The sequence below is a fragment of the Micromys minutus genome (genome assembly GCF_963924665.1).
Source record: "Micromys minutus genome assembly, chromosome: 17".
In the NCBI taxonomy this organism is placed as follows: domain Eukaryota; kingdom Metazoa; phylum Chordata; class Mammalia; order Rodentia; family Muridae; genus Micromys; species Micromys minutus.
This window is the reverse complement of record NC_137952.1, coordinates 12156161-12169973: the sequence shown is the minus strand read 5'-3', so window position 1 is coordinate 12169973 and position 13813 is coordinate 12156161.

The following is a 13813-nucleotide window of genomic DNA, read 5'->3' as shown; positions in this document are numbered from 1 at the left end:
GTTGTTGTTTCGTTTTTTTTTTGTTGTTGTTTTTTCAAGTGTATCCACCCAGATAAGTGACCTTACCCAGACCACACAAAAGCAGGCAAAGGTCCCATATGAGCACCCTTTAAAACCCAAATGGATGCTTACCTGTACGCAGAATCTGGTTTTCTATTTTGAGTCTCCAGTTTGCTGGCAAATTCCGAAACAAGTTCAGTATGTTTCCTTGTTCCAGACTTCGAACGTTACGGCTTGAGTGTGGCGAGGGGCCAACAGCGACTGATAGTGTCATCAAACTGTGGAAAATGTGTCAGGCAAGACCTGGCTTAGGCAAAAATCCCCATACTGACTTTTGTTTAGAAATGTGTATGTATGTGTGCTTGCAGGTGTGGGCATACAAGTGCTTATGGTTGTGCATGTATGAGCATGCGAATGCATGTAGAGGACCAACATGGATGTAGAGAGTCTTCCTGGGATATGTCCATCTGTGTTCATTGAGGCAGTCTCCCATTAGGCTGGCCAGCTTGCTGTGACAGTCTCCTCAGCACTGAAATTTCAGGAGGCTGATGTGCCTGTTTAGTGCCCCTGACCTCTTCCTTCCATGGCAAGCGTTTTATCTGACATGCCATCCCCCTAGTGTTCCCTGCTCTTTGCTTTGCTTATTTATCTTGCTTTTTAAAGACATGATCATACTATACAGTCAAGTTGTCCTAAATATTGTGATTTTCCTTCTGGCTCCAATATCTGTGCCACTATGTCTGACCTCTGCTGTGAATTTTTTTTCTAAAGAGTAATTATATCAGGAGTAGGAGACCTTTGACTGGCTTCAGAGATCACTATTTTACAGTCACTAAAATAATGTCCTTAGTTTATAGTCAGGAAATGATGAACCTGAAAAATGACCGCTGGGACTTAAGGTCACAAGGTGGAGAAGCCGGGACTTGACTCTAAAGCTTCCTGGTTATTATCCCAGGGTTGATGATTTGCTGAGTGACCATGGGGACCACATTACCAATGAAATGATGAGTGTTCTTCACTGGCCTTCTTCTCCCAAAGACATGTATTCACTATGGGGTAGCCATGGACGATGCCTCCTGACACATGGGGAGTCCAGGAATGTGCTACCTTGTGATGTCAATGAAAGGGGGAGGCGTCTACATCAACAGCTTCTACCGTACAAAATGCGCCTCCTCATTCATCCCTGGTACTGAGTCAGCCCTAGAAGGCACATCTACTTCTTGGGTTGTGATGTTGTCTCTCCAAACAATAACAACCAAAACAGAAACAACAACAACAACATCAACAACCACCACCACCACTACCACCAACACTAATGATGGTAAGCGTGGCCTGGGAAGAGCTCCTTTGATCTGCAGATCTCCAAGCTACAAGTGTGGTCTGCTGGATAGTGTTATTATCTTCCTTTTACAGACGGAGAAAATGAGGCACAAGAAGTTTAAGCTGGGGGTTCAAGGTCATGCGGGGCATCATTAATGGGGCCATGTGAGGAGCTCAATTGTTAGCTCTGGAATAAAAGCTCTAGGCACTTAACAGGCTGTTGGTTGGATGTGGCTGCTCTTTATGAGGACCTATATTTTTATAAACCATGCCATAAAAGTGAATACTGATCATTAGATTTCATTTCAAACACATCGTTCACCGTCTTAAATGCTGCAAGAATGTGCCAGACACTCCCCTATTCTGAGTATCTGGATGCACACATACCCTCTTCAGTATTCAGATAGGTCCCCAGTGGTTCAGGAAGTGACTCTAACCTATACTGAGTCTCAAAGCTGGCATTAGATGCTTGGGCTCTGGTAAGAAGCCCAGGGAACCTCTACATGTTGATTAATTAGTCACCCATCTTTTCTGGAAGGATTATCTTGGAGAAGAAACTTTATTTCCCATCTTCTACTTCAATTATAATGAAAGCAATTGACACGAACTCTTTGTTATAGTGTTAAAGATAAGTTGTGATTTTGCAAAAATTCACCTGACACCCTAACACACACACACACACACACACACACACACACACACACACACACACTGGGGAGGTCTCAGAGATGTTGCCTTGTGTCAGCCTGGAGTGTTCAGAAGGTTCTACATCATTTTAACATTGCTCCTGTGTTACCTCTTAAAGGCGTGTGCGCTTTGGAAGGAAGCAGACACCTCTGGAGATGTTTCATGCAGATCTAGCTCAGGACAGTGGGAGCTCACAGAACTGTTGGGAGACCCAGACAATGTCATTGTGTCATTTTTAAGTCATCCCACTGCAACTGAGATCTGGACCCCAGGAAGTTGCTGACCTGAGTCCATTACCACAAGGTCCTTTTGTAGCCATGAAGCTGAAGACTGGCTGGATTGGAAATCTCGTTGCTAAAGTGCCCCATGAACATCTACATGGATAAACTATCAAGGTTTATTCAAGGATATCAACCTGGGGAAACCTAATTTCCTTCCAGAATCACACATGTGAGGGTATCTGGAAAACATCATTTTTTCCCCTGGCTGCTGATTTACAGAAATAAGAAATTATAACCAACAGTCCCATGTAGTACACAGACTATGATGGTGTTACCATCCATGATGTATTAGTCAGCATGTGCTACTCTATGATGCAGTATAAGTAGCCCTGAAATTTCAGTGGCTTAATACAGGCAATGTTGATTTGTTAGTCACCAAATTTCTGGTGCAGGCTGGATGGCCATCCACCTTGTTGTAGGTGTTGGTCTTCTAGAACAATCGAACAAGAGATCAAGACGGAGCATGAAGAAGAAGATGGAAGAGGCATGTCATTCCCTAGCCTACCCAAAAGGCGGGCAGGGAAATGAAGCTGGGGTTGGGGGATGGTGCAGATATCGATATTTGTTTCTGTCATTCTTAGTCAAAGGAGATGACTCTTGGTTTTCAGCAGGTCATGTTGTTACTCGTTCTCCCTCTATGTCTCCAAATGGCCCAGTGGACATGGAGCCTAGGGATCCTTGGATGCTAATCTAAACACTTTGTATATTCCAAGATTTTCAGCCTTGACAGAGATATAAGTGTGGTATCCCTGGCAAGTAAGCCAAGATTTCCTTTTCTATAAATCACTCTCTCCCGCATACTCCAGCACCTGAAGTTTCCATTATTAATATTAATTGCTCCTTAAGAGCTGCTCTAAGGATCTTTTACCAATTAAACAACAAACTAGGCTGAGTTATAGTAGGCTTTTCACAGACTATCAAGAGTGGTCAGTTGTCTGATGGCGTGTGTTCATGGGTGGAGAAGGGAGAATACGTATTCGTGGGTGCTTTAGATGGGATTAGGCTCCTGAGAACGTAGGTCAGGGGGCTGGAAAGGTGCAGACAGGGAGAGAATTTGAAGGCTCCAGGCAGCTTCTCCAAATCACACCCTTGCCAGGACCCCAGATTGCTGGGTCTACCAAGGAGCTATATCCTCCCGAACTATATGTAATGATGCCACAGATCTTTTTATTTTGGACGACTCTTGGATCCACTCTTGGTGACGAGAAGTGACCCTAAATAAACAGTGTCAGGATATTCTTCCCAGGCGAGAGGCCATTTGCTCTGAACTTGAACTTGGAAGGTAAATTTTCAATTCTGATGCTTCTACCTACGCACTGGACTCCTATGGACTTGTAAAATACAGCTTGGGCAAGTTGCATAATAATTTTGCACCTCTGCTGATAGTATTGAAAGAGACGATGCATACACGTAGGGGACTTGCATCTGAGCTCTGCTCCCCTTCCTGCTCCCTGCCCACATTCTCTTAAGTAAAATGTGTGGACTTGATCTGTCTCCAGAGTCCTAACCTTTCATGGGCAGATGGATGATGGGTCCCCTCTGGGAGGTAGGGGAGGAATGCAGACTTCAAATTTATGGTCAGTCCCTAGGCTGAGCATCCCACAGACACCTTTGTCATGAACTACTCTGTGTGCTTGAAATCTCTCATAACGTAAACAAGCTCAAACCCTCCCATCTGCCTTGAGTGTGCACACAGGTAGATCTGGGATTGCTCCTGCTAGCTGCCGGTTATTAGCCTGGGACCAGTGCTTCTGTTTCTTGGCTGTGTGCCTTGGGCAAGTTACTCACCTTCTCTGAGACTGTTTCCTCATCATAAAATACAGATAAAAGAGCTTCTACCTCACAGAGTTCTCAAGATGAAAGGGGCTGAGCAATACGAAGTACTGAGTATTCGGAATATAGTAAGGACTCGAAGCTATGTTTGCATATACTTTTGGATCTGCCCAGCGCCCCTATGAAGATGAACAGGCTCAGACAGGGCAGGGCCAGAAAATGATGTTGCTGGGATCTGAACACAAACACCACCCTTTCTCTGACCTGGGATGACTGCCACGGGAGTTGTAAATTGTATCTTTTGTTCTTTTCCCCTCTGTATGTCCTCCATGTCTTCTAATACCCATAGGACTCTTCAGTATTAATCTCAGTGGTATAGGGTGTGGGTGAACACTTATCTTTGGTCCTTCTGGGTTGCCTTAGGTTGGTTTGCCTCAACTCTGCTCAGTGATCTAATGTCCACGTGCTTTGTAAATTCCTATTGCCAGCAGAGGCCTACGTTCATCCTCTGAGGACAAGGGCTGCCTGCTCTATTCCCAGAATGTCCTTGGGCAGCCAGAGGGCAGAACTCCCAGGCGTGTCCTGAGCCTGACAGCCATCTTGCTGGGTGTGAACAAAAAGTAATTAAGTCATCCCATAAAACTCAGTGGTGGAAGCTGAGGTTGTGGTTCAGAGCAGTCTGGGTTAATGCCAAGGCTGTCTAGCTTCATCTAATCCACACCCTTCATGGGTCTTGAAGCCAAGGCCTACTGTAGGTGAATGAGAACTAATCCAAGAAGGCTTGGGTACGGATCCTCCTTCTCTCTTCCTAGCTGTGAGACCCTAGGCAAGCTACTGAACCTCTGGACCACTTGTTTCATCATCTAAAATTGATGATCTTAATCTCCCTTTACCTTGAGGTTGTTGAGCAGCTTAAATCCTCTAATGGCCAGAAGGCCTTCTGTATGATATGCTATTGTGGGGTTCAAATGGTGTTTTTATGGCCAATAGGATAGAAAGTGGCAGAGGGGTAGGATGGGGGCTGAGGCCTGGAGACATCCCATTCCCCCAACCCCGGCTCTCCTCTCATCCCAAACCACTTCGCAGGGTACACTGGACTTGAGCCCAGCCTTTGCCACCATTTCCCTTTCCTTCTTTCTCACTGAGGGGTAGTTGTGGAAGTCCAGGGATAGGGAACATCAGGAGACATCACAAATGGACATTTGAAGAAAGCCTATAGTCCTCTTGGAAGGTCATCCTGTGGAGACGTGGAGGTGGGGTGAACACGTGTAAGTGTCTTAAGCTCCCCATGCCTCATTTTCTCGTCTGGCAGTCTGGCAGCACACGTCATGTCCTGTACAAGGGTCATACAGAGCAGCCGGTGTAGGTAGGCCATGGAGACAGCCACAAATAACTAGTCTTCTCTGAATAGCTGTTAGTCCTCCAGGAAATCAGAACAACGTAGGTGCTCTGGGAGCCATCTGTGGCCATTCCTATCTCAAGGAGCCTTTTCTCTTTATTCATTTGACCTGTTTTCTCCTGCATACACTCTCAGGAACAATTTTTACCCAGTGCCACCTGTGCCACCTCAGAATTTGCACAAGAATAGCTCTCAGTGCTTTTTCTCTAGGTGCGGATGACTAAGAACATCTTCTAACCGATGCTTATAGACAAGGAGGACAGCAAGAGCGCTTTAATGTCCGAAAATGCAGAGAGCTGTACACAGAATTTGTTCCAAGCACAGGAGCAGGAGCTTGGCTCCAGCCCTCATACTGCACTAATGAGGAACACAGGTGGGAAAATTCAGGAGAAGGAGGTTTCTGACCAGGTAAGAGACGGTCAGACAGTCCAGTTTCTCCAAGTGATGTGAAGGTTGCTGATTCTGATGCCAGGAGTTTTGTTCTAGATTTTGTCTCTGTGAAGAGTTCCCTGTTAATTCCTGGGCCTCTTTCCCCCCATATTGAAACAGGAAAATTTTCATAACGTATCCTACGGGCTATTTTAGCTCTGGATTTTTTTGTTTGTTTGTTTGTTTTTGGTTTTGTGTTTTCTTCCCCTTTGGGGAGGGGTCATGTGGAGAGCACCATGGCAGGACACAGGGTATTTTGGTTTAAAGTGTGAGCTGGACAAGAAAAGGGGACAAGCTTGGTTCTGTTTATTTTTCACCTGTCTTCGAGGGTCTATCCCATCTTCAATAAAATACTCCTTGATTGATCACGTCAGGGGAACTTCCAGAAGAAGATCTCACTGTATTAGAGGACACTGAAAACTATCCCATGAGACTAGGTAAAAAACAAATTATCCTTAACCCCCCGCCACACACACACACACACACACACACACACACACACACACACACACACACAGAGGTGTCAGGTACATAGCGACAGATTTTGAGAGTAGATCTAGATACCCAGAGAAGCTCAGAGGTCCAGAGGCTGGATTGTAGATGGTTGATAATGGCTCTGGCCCATTTTCATGTGGATATAACAGCTTCTCTGGGGAAGCATTTCCCCATGAGTATTTCACTGAGAGGAAGATATTTGTGGACAAACTACAGTGATCTTATTTGGTCCTTATAGACATCGGGCTGGGGGAGAGGTGAAGAGGGTAATTTTGTTAAGAGGTACACAAACACAGGCAGGAGTCGGCAGAGGCATCAATGGCCAAATCTGGCTTAAGAAGGAGAGAGAGAAGGAAAGACAGAATTCTGGTGTTTCTCCATCTTTGTATGCATCTCTGGCCTCTGCTGGGACCCTCTACTGGATTCTAACTGGAAGCCAGAAGACCAAAAGAGGCTAGCAATGCAGCCGGAACGGTCAGCCTCTTGAAACACAGAGTACAGGCCAGGACTGGTCTTCCAAAGGGAATTGGCAGAAATGAAAGGCGAAGAGGAGTCCATGGTGAGCAAACATCTTTTCAGGTCCTCAGAATCACCCAGAACCCAGGTTCAGGTCCCCAGTGAGCAATTACTTAAACTGTGTGCTCAACTCTTTCTTACTCTCTTCTTGGTCATCAGTGAAGGAACAATATGTCAAAAGGGCTGGCTTGGAGGAGGAATACCTACACTCTACTTGGGAGGAAAGAAAAAACTACAGTCCTTTGGCTTTCTTTTCCCCAGGGAGGAGGGGCCAGACCCTGTCTTGATGGCCCAAGCCTGTTGTTTGCTTCTGTGGAAGGAAGAGCTGAGCTTCGACCTTCTATTGCATGTTGGGCATGAGGCAGGCTCTGTGTTTATGCTGCCTCTTTTAATCCTTTGGTGATTAATACATGGAAACAAACAGTTCCAGAGCAAGCTGTCTTTGGAGGGTGTAGACAGTTCTGGCTGTAACAAACCTGGTGACGCTAACAAAGCTTGACTTCAAAGCTGATTCCAAGCATGCAGATAGCTCTCCTATCAAGATGCGGTAGAACTGCTGGGGAGTTACTTCACTGCAGACGGTAGCAACCTACCCTGCGCCCCTCCCAAGAGATTCTCTGTTTTTCAAGGTGAGCGAAGTGGGTGGTGCTGAGCCTAAAGGAATGAATCAGAGATGGTGGAATCCCAGGCATTTCAGGAGGCTGTATTTCTAGGGTGGATTCCTTCCTGACACTGTTCATATTACACAGAAGTGCCAGCCACCTATTGTCCCCCAAAGGAGATTGTGCCTGTGGGAGTGGCAATGCTATGGTGCGGAGGCACCTCCTGGCTAAGGCCTGGGCTGCTTGATTTTCAAAACCTAATCTGTCCCTTCAAAAGAGAAACAGCTTGACAATGGTCTCGGCCTCTCTGAATGTAGGGGAAGAATTATTCCTCACTTCTCCTACTATGTTCCTTCGCCAGGAACATGGTGCTGATATTTTGCAATGTCCCCGTTGGCAAAGGTGTTGGAGCCCCTTGTCTTCAGGTTGGTTCCATTTCCAAGAAGGGCTTTTTTTTTTTTTTTTTTTTTTTTTTGTGAAGAAGTAGGCTAGTGAATAGGGAACTCTGTGCCAAACGACAGAGTCAACAAAAGGCAGGACCAAGAAAGTCCTGATCATGACCTAAAGAGTCACCCTGGTGGAAGACTGATGATGGCCTTAGTGTTCTGAAGAGATTTGGGGGTCAGATTGGGGTTATCCTGGACTGAGGGGAATGAGGGCCTAAACCAGGCCAGGCCAGACGGACAAAAATCACTTTGATCTGATACTAATACTTGATCCAGTCCGTTGTTCATAGTCTTGCAAATGTCAGGCAGGGCCAAAGGCTTTCCTCATTATCACGGGAACATCAGCGACGAAAGCAACTGCTGTTTACTGGTCAGTTCTTTATGAGAACCTTATTTATTGAATTTCTACTGTGATCATTTACTCTGCTAAGGGCTTAGGTAGCTCTAGGAACAGGCCACACAAAGACCCTGCTCTTGGAAGTAGAGCGATGGCTCAGCAGTTAAGAAAACTTAACCAGCCTTCCAAAGGCCTGGGGTTTTGTCCACAGCACACACAGAATGGCTCACAGCTGTCTGTAACTCTAGCTCTGGTGGACCTGATACCTCTTTGGTGTCTACCGGTACCAGGCACACACAGGGTAGACAGACAGACATGCAGGTGCGATAACCATATATGTTAAAAACAAAATCAAAACCTATTCTCATGGGAGGGCTGCTACATGTAATTACCACCCAACAACTCTAGGGGGCACTGCCATACCCGAACTGCTGTATAACTAGACCATCGTGAAAGAAGTACCCTCCTGTGAATCTGCCTGGCAGGGTTCTCTGTGGCTCTCATGTTCTAGGGCAGGTAGTAGAGTATCAACAAGGCGGGTTTTAATATCCCCTATCACAGTTTGGGAAATGGATTCATGGAAAAGCTAAGTAACACACTAAGATTTTCAGGCACATGCGACCACTGTGATGATAACCTATTGGCTCGATCTAATGCCTTTGTGGTCAGCTGCACTATGTACTGCAGAACTTGATAGACAGAGAGAGGGGGCGTGGTTAGGCCTGCGTGGTAGAAGCTGTGGTGGCTGAGGCACTCCATCTTTACGGGATAGCACGTCTGAGGTAACAGGGTCTCTCTTAGCTGTGGTAAGCTTGACTGAAGCAGCCGCCTATGTGGAGAGATTGGGAAAGCTGCCCTTCTCCCCGTTAGTTGTGCTTGGGCTTATTCAAGGAGGTCCCTAGGTGGACGTCATGGTTTGAGGTGTCGGAGTCGGCTCCTGCTCCGTTCATTTGCTTACTGTTTATGAGCCATCTTCACTGTGTCTGGGGCGAAGACGTGGCTGAAGGAAGTTGGAGGTTTGCGTTCGCAGCTGCTGAACACGTTCAGTCCAGGACAGAGCAGAAACGGCTGACAGACAGCCTTGCGTCATGTTCTCAGAAAAGTGTGAACATACACAACAAAACAGACACTTCTCTAGAGTGCGTGGGGGGGGGGGTGTCAGGACCTGGGCTCTGCTACAGTTGATACAGTGGTGAATTTGAGTTTCCCTTTTGGGCCAGGCATGGTGTGATCCCAAACATGAGATGAAGAGAACTTGGTCTGAAATGTAACCCCCTTTCTCTCTCTCTCTCTCTCTCTCTCTCTCTCTCTCTCTCTCTCTCTCTCTCTCTCTCTCTGTGTGTGTGTGTGTGTGTGTGTGTGTATGTGTGTTGTGCATGCATGTGCGTTGTATGTGTTTATGTTGGGGAGCAGTTATGTATGACTTGCTTTTTATGTGCACCTGTGAGTACATGTTCTCATGTATGTGCTTGTTTGTTTACATGTGTCCACACTCGTGGAGTCCAGAAGTCCATATGAGGTGTTCTCTGGACGGCGGTTGTGTGCCGGTTGTAACTGAGCTTTCAGGGTAGACTGTACTGACTCATGGTATCTATTTGTGTTCTCCTGACCAAGCTGGTTCTCTGCTCTCAGCCAGAGCTCAGCCGAGCCCTCGCTGCACTGCACATCCTCTTTATTACTAATGAGGCGTTGTTCCTTAATTATGAGGCACTGGATTCCAGAAGGGCTTTCCTTTGTTTCCGTGGACTTAGCAGAGAGCTTATGACAATTTCTTGAGGATGACATTCTCTGCGTGATTCTTTCTTTGGGAGTGCAAAGGTCACTAAGCTGATAATCGGGCGAGTTCAAGCAAGCTGGGTTTGGGGCTGGAGGAAGACTAGGGAAGGCAGCATCTGATACCCCTCACGGAATGCTTCACTGTCCCATTCAGAGTGACTGTCTCCCCGGCTCTTCCACACAGTCATCTGCACACACAATTGTCTAATTCAAAGTGAAGAACAACCAGAGTGTGGGGGGCATCGGTGCTTTAGGCTGTTGGGCATTGTAAATGCTAGAAATGGACAGGAGTAATATTAGATCATTAAAGATTTGTCTAAAAATTAAAAAATAGAAGATTTGAACTTTTCTACCTCAGGGTGTCCCACCTCCTGAGTCTAAACAAGTCCTTGATGCATCAGTTTCAGAGTCCCAGGGTCCTAATATTGACAGGCAGAAAGTAGGGGACGTTTACCAGCTGGTTATAGGATCTTTTGGGAATTTTGTATCTGTGTATGTGTGAGTGTCTATGTTTGTGTGTGTGTGTGTGTGTGTGTGTGTGTGTGTGTGTGTGTGTGTGTGGTTCATATGGACTCCAGAGGCTGGTGTTTTTTGCTTTTCTTTATTCTCCCCAGCTTATGTTTTCTGAGACTAGGTTTTTTGACTGAACGCAGAACTTACCCATTGGCTAGACAGGCTTGCTGACCAGCTCGCAGAGTCTGCTAGGGTGGTTGAGGATCCCTGAGAAACATGATCGTTTATTGAATTTTTATGGTCAATTAAATATATTTATTGTGCACATTCTAGAATATACAGGAAACTATAGAGAGAAAAATCACACAGGCTGGACCTGGAGGCACATCTCTGTCATTATACCACTCAAAGGGCTGGGACAGAGGAATGGGGAACCTAGACCAGCCTGAGCTGTACAGTAAGACCTGGTATATAAAACAAGTAACAACACACACAAACATAGACACACACACACACATTCCACACATTCACACACACACACACACATTCACACACATTACATACATACACACACACACACACACACACACTCACACATTTCTCCAAACACAGTAGCTTTAACTTTAGAGTTCATGCTATTTCCTTCCAGTTATTTCCAGAGTATATATTTTTTGGTGGAAAATATATACAATATAGCATTTTAACCATGTCTGAGTATGTGTGTTAGTGGCACACTATATTTACATTGTTGTGTAGTAACCAACCACTTGAGACTTCCCAACGTCCCAAACTAAAACTCGCTACCCATTAAGCAACCTGGCCCCATTCCCCAATTGCTCCATCCTAGTAATTTGTTTTACTTCATGGATATGGATTTTAATTTCCAGGTGTCTTTTTTTCTTTAATTACACTTTAAATTTTATTTTGTTTGTGTGTGGGTGTGTGCATGTTGTGGTATGCACATATAAGTCAGAGGACAATTTGTAGAAATTAGTTCTCTTTTTCCACTGAGTGGGTTCCAATGATTGGAGTCAGGGCATCGGGCTTGCTGGAAAAACGTCTTTACACACTTGATTGTCTAGGTGTTGTGGTAAAATACCTTCACACACTTGATTGTCTAGGTGTTGTGGAAAAATGCCTTTACACACTTGATTGTCTAGGTGCTGTAAAAGTGGGATCTCTTCCAGACATTTGCATTAAAATTTGGTGCCTTTTGTTTTTCATTGATTCATATAAGTTATATAAATTTAAACCTTTTTGTTTGTTTTTGTAAAAGCATGTACCACCACCACCCAGCTAAACCTTCTCTTTTAAAATTAACTAATTAATAATTAATTTACTTTACATCCTGGTTGCAGTTCTGCTTCCTCCTCTCTTTCCCAGTCCCACCCTCTCGGATCCCTCCCCTCATCTCCCCCTCCTCTTCTCCAGAGGAAGTCTCCTTTGGGTGCCTCCCTGCCCTGGGGCATCAAGTTGCGGCAGACTAAGCACTTCCTCTCCCACTGAGGCCAGATCAGGCTGACCAGATAGGGGAAGTAGATGCAGGGGCAGACAAAAAAGTCTGAGTCAGCCCGCCCCCAGCCTCCTCCTCACTCCAATTGTTAGAAGACCCACATGAAGACCAGCTAAACAGTCTAGTAAAATTAAAAAGAAAAAGAAAAAGAAATTAGAATTGAGCCTAATGAATGTTGAATTTAGCAACCTGATTATTTTCACTTTTTGTTATCATGAGCATCTCTTATATGCAGTTCATGAATGTTATTTTAAATGGTTGAACATTATCAAATTGAGGGATGTTATCATCTATAGTATCCTTTTCCCAGTTTCTTTTTAAAGGATTAAAAAGCGCTAAAAGGTATTGTGGAGATGGCTCAGCTGGCAGACTTCTTCCAACCTCAAACCCATATAATAAAGCTGGGCATGATGGTGTGTGTTTGTAACCTCAGCTCTGTGGAGATGGAGACGGATGGGTCTTCCCTGCCTCCTGACCAGCCAGCCTAGCCTACTTGATTGGTTCCAGGTTCCAGTGAGAGATTTTGTCTCAGATAAAAAGGGGCCGTCAAGGAATACCAACTTTCCCCTGGCCTTCACTAGCACATCATACCTGGCTTTGTTACATATGTTCAGGGGATAGAATTCAGGTCTTTGTTACAAGGCAAGGATTTTGCCCACTGAGCCATCTTCCTGGCCTATATGATACCTTTCAGAACTGGAGGCATATGGAAATGCTGGTGATGCAGTGACTGCATTTGATGATGTTCAGCCTCTTAAAACACTGTTCATGGACACAGTGCACACAAAACGAGCCTATGATATCTGAAAGTGAAGGAAGGAAACCAGGGCGCTAAATCCAGCCTTCTTTAGGCTCAGTTCAAATGCACGGTGCTCAGATGCCATCTTTTCTTTGAGATTACATGCTTATTTGGGGACAACATGGGGTTTTGGTCATGGAGATCATCAGGTCTGTCCCCTACCCCAAATTTCTCCTGCTGCCTTTACCTGGGAGGGGATGACACTGGTTAAACTTCTCACCTCTGATTGGTCTTTCATGTGGAGACCCAGGGGCTCTGGGTTCTCACATCAGCTGGGCTCATCTCGAACGTCATGAAGAGGTGGCTCATCCTCTCCCTTCCAGGGAAAGGCTGTGTCACAATGAGCAGCCTTGGGCTTCTCCCAGCTCTTTCTTGGTAGCATAATCTGATGGGTGCTGAGCAGAGCTCCCAGCTGCCTTCAGCTGTTCTTTGAGAATACGTCATGAGCAGTGCAGACCTCAGTCAGCCTGTTTTCCTCCCCCGTGGCTCTGTGTGCTTTGGCTGCCTGGCCAGAAAGCTGGGTCTATACTTACCTATCATTTTGATGCTATCTTGGGGTGTAACTGGAACTGGGTTCTGGGTGTGGAAATTCTTACTCAGAGCACAAAAGGTTGGAGGGAGCTCAGAGGTTGCACCCAGGAAGGATTCTTCCCTGAGGCCTCTTGGCTAGGTGGCTCTCATTTCTTGGAGCATGCTATGGCCAACAGGTGGGTGTTCCTTCGGGGAGTGAGTTCCTGCCTTTTCAGTAGCTATGGGCCATTGTAACAGCTCTTACCTACCATGTCTGCAGTATTCCCCAGTCCCCAGATGAGTTACTCCAGGGTGGGATAGTGAAGGCAGAGCCATCCCCATGGCCCTGTGGGCACTCTGGTATCCTTTCACTGTTGTCCTTGAGATGTGTTCCATAGCCCTCAACTGAGAGATGGCAGTTACATCCCAGAAGGCTTTGGAGTGTTCAGTCTACACCACAGGATGGGGAGAGATTAT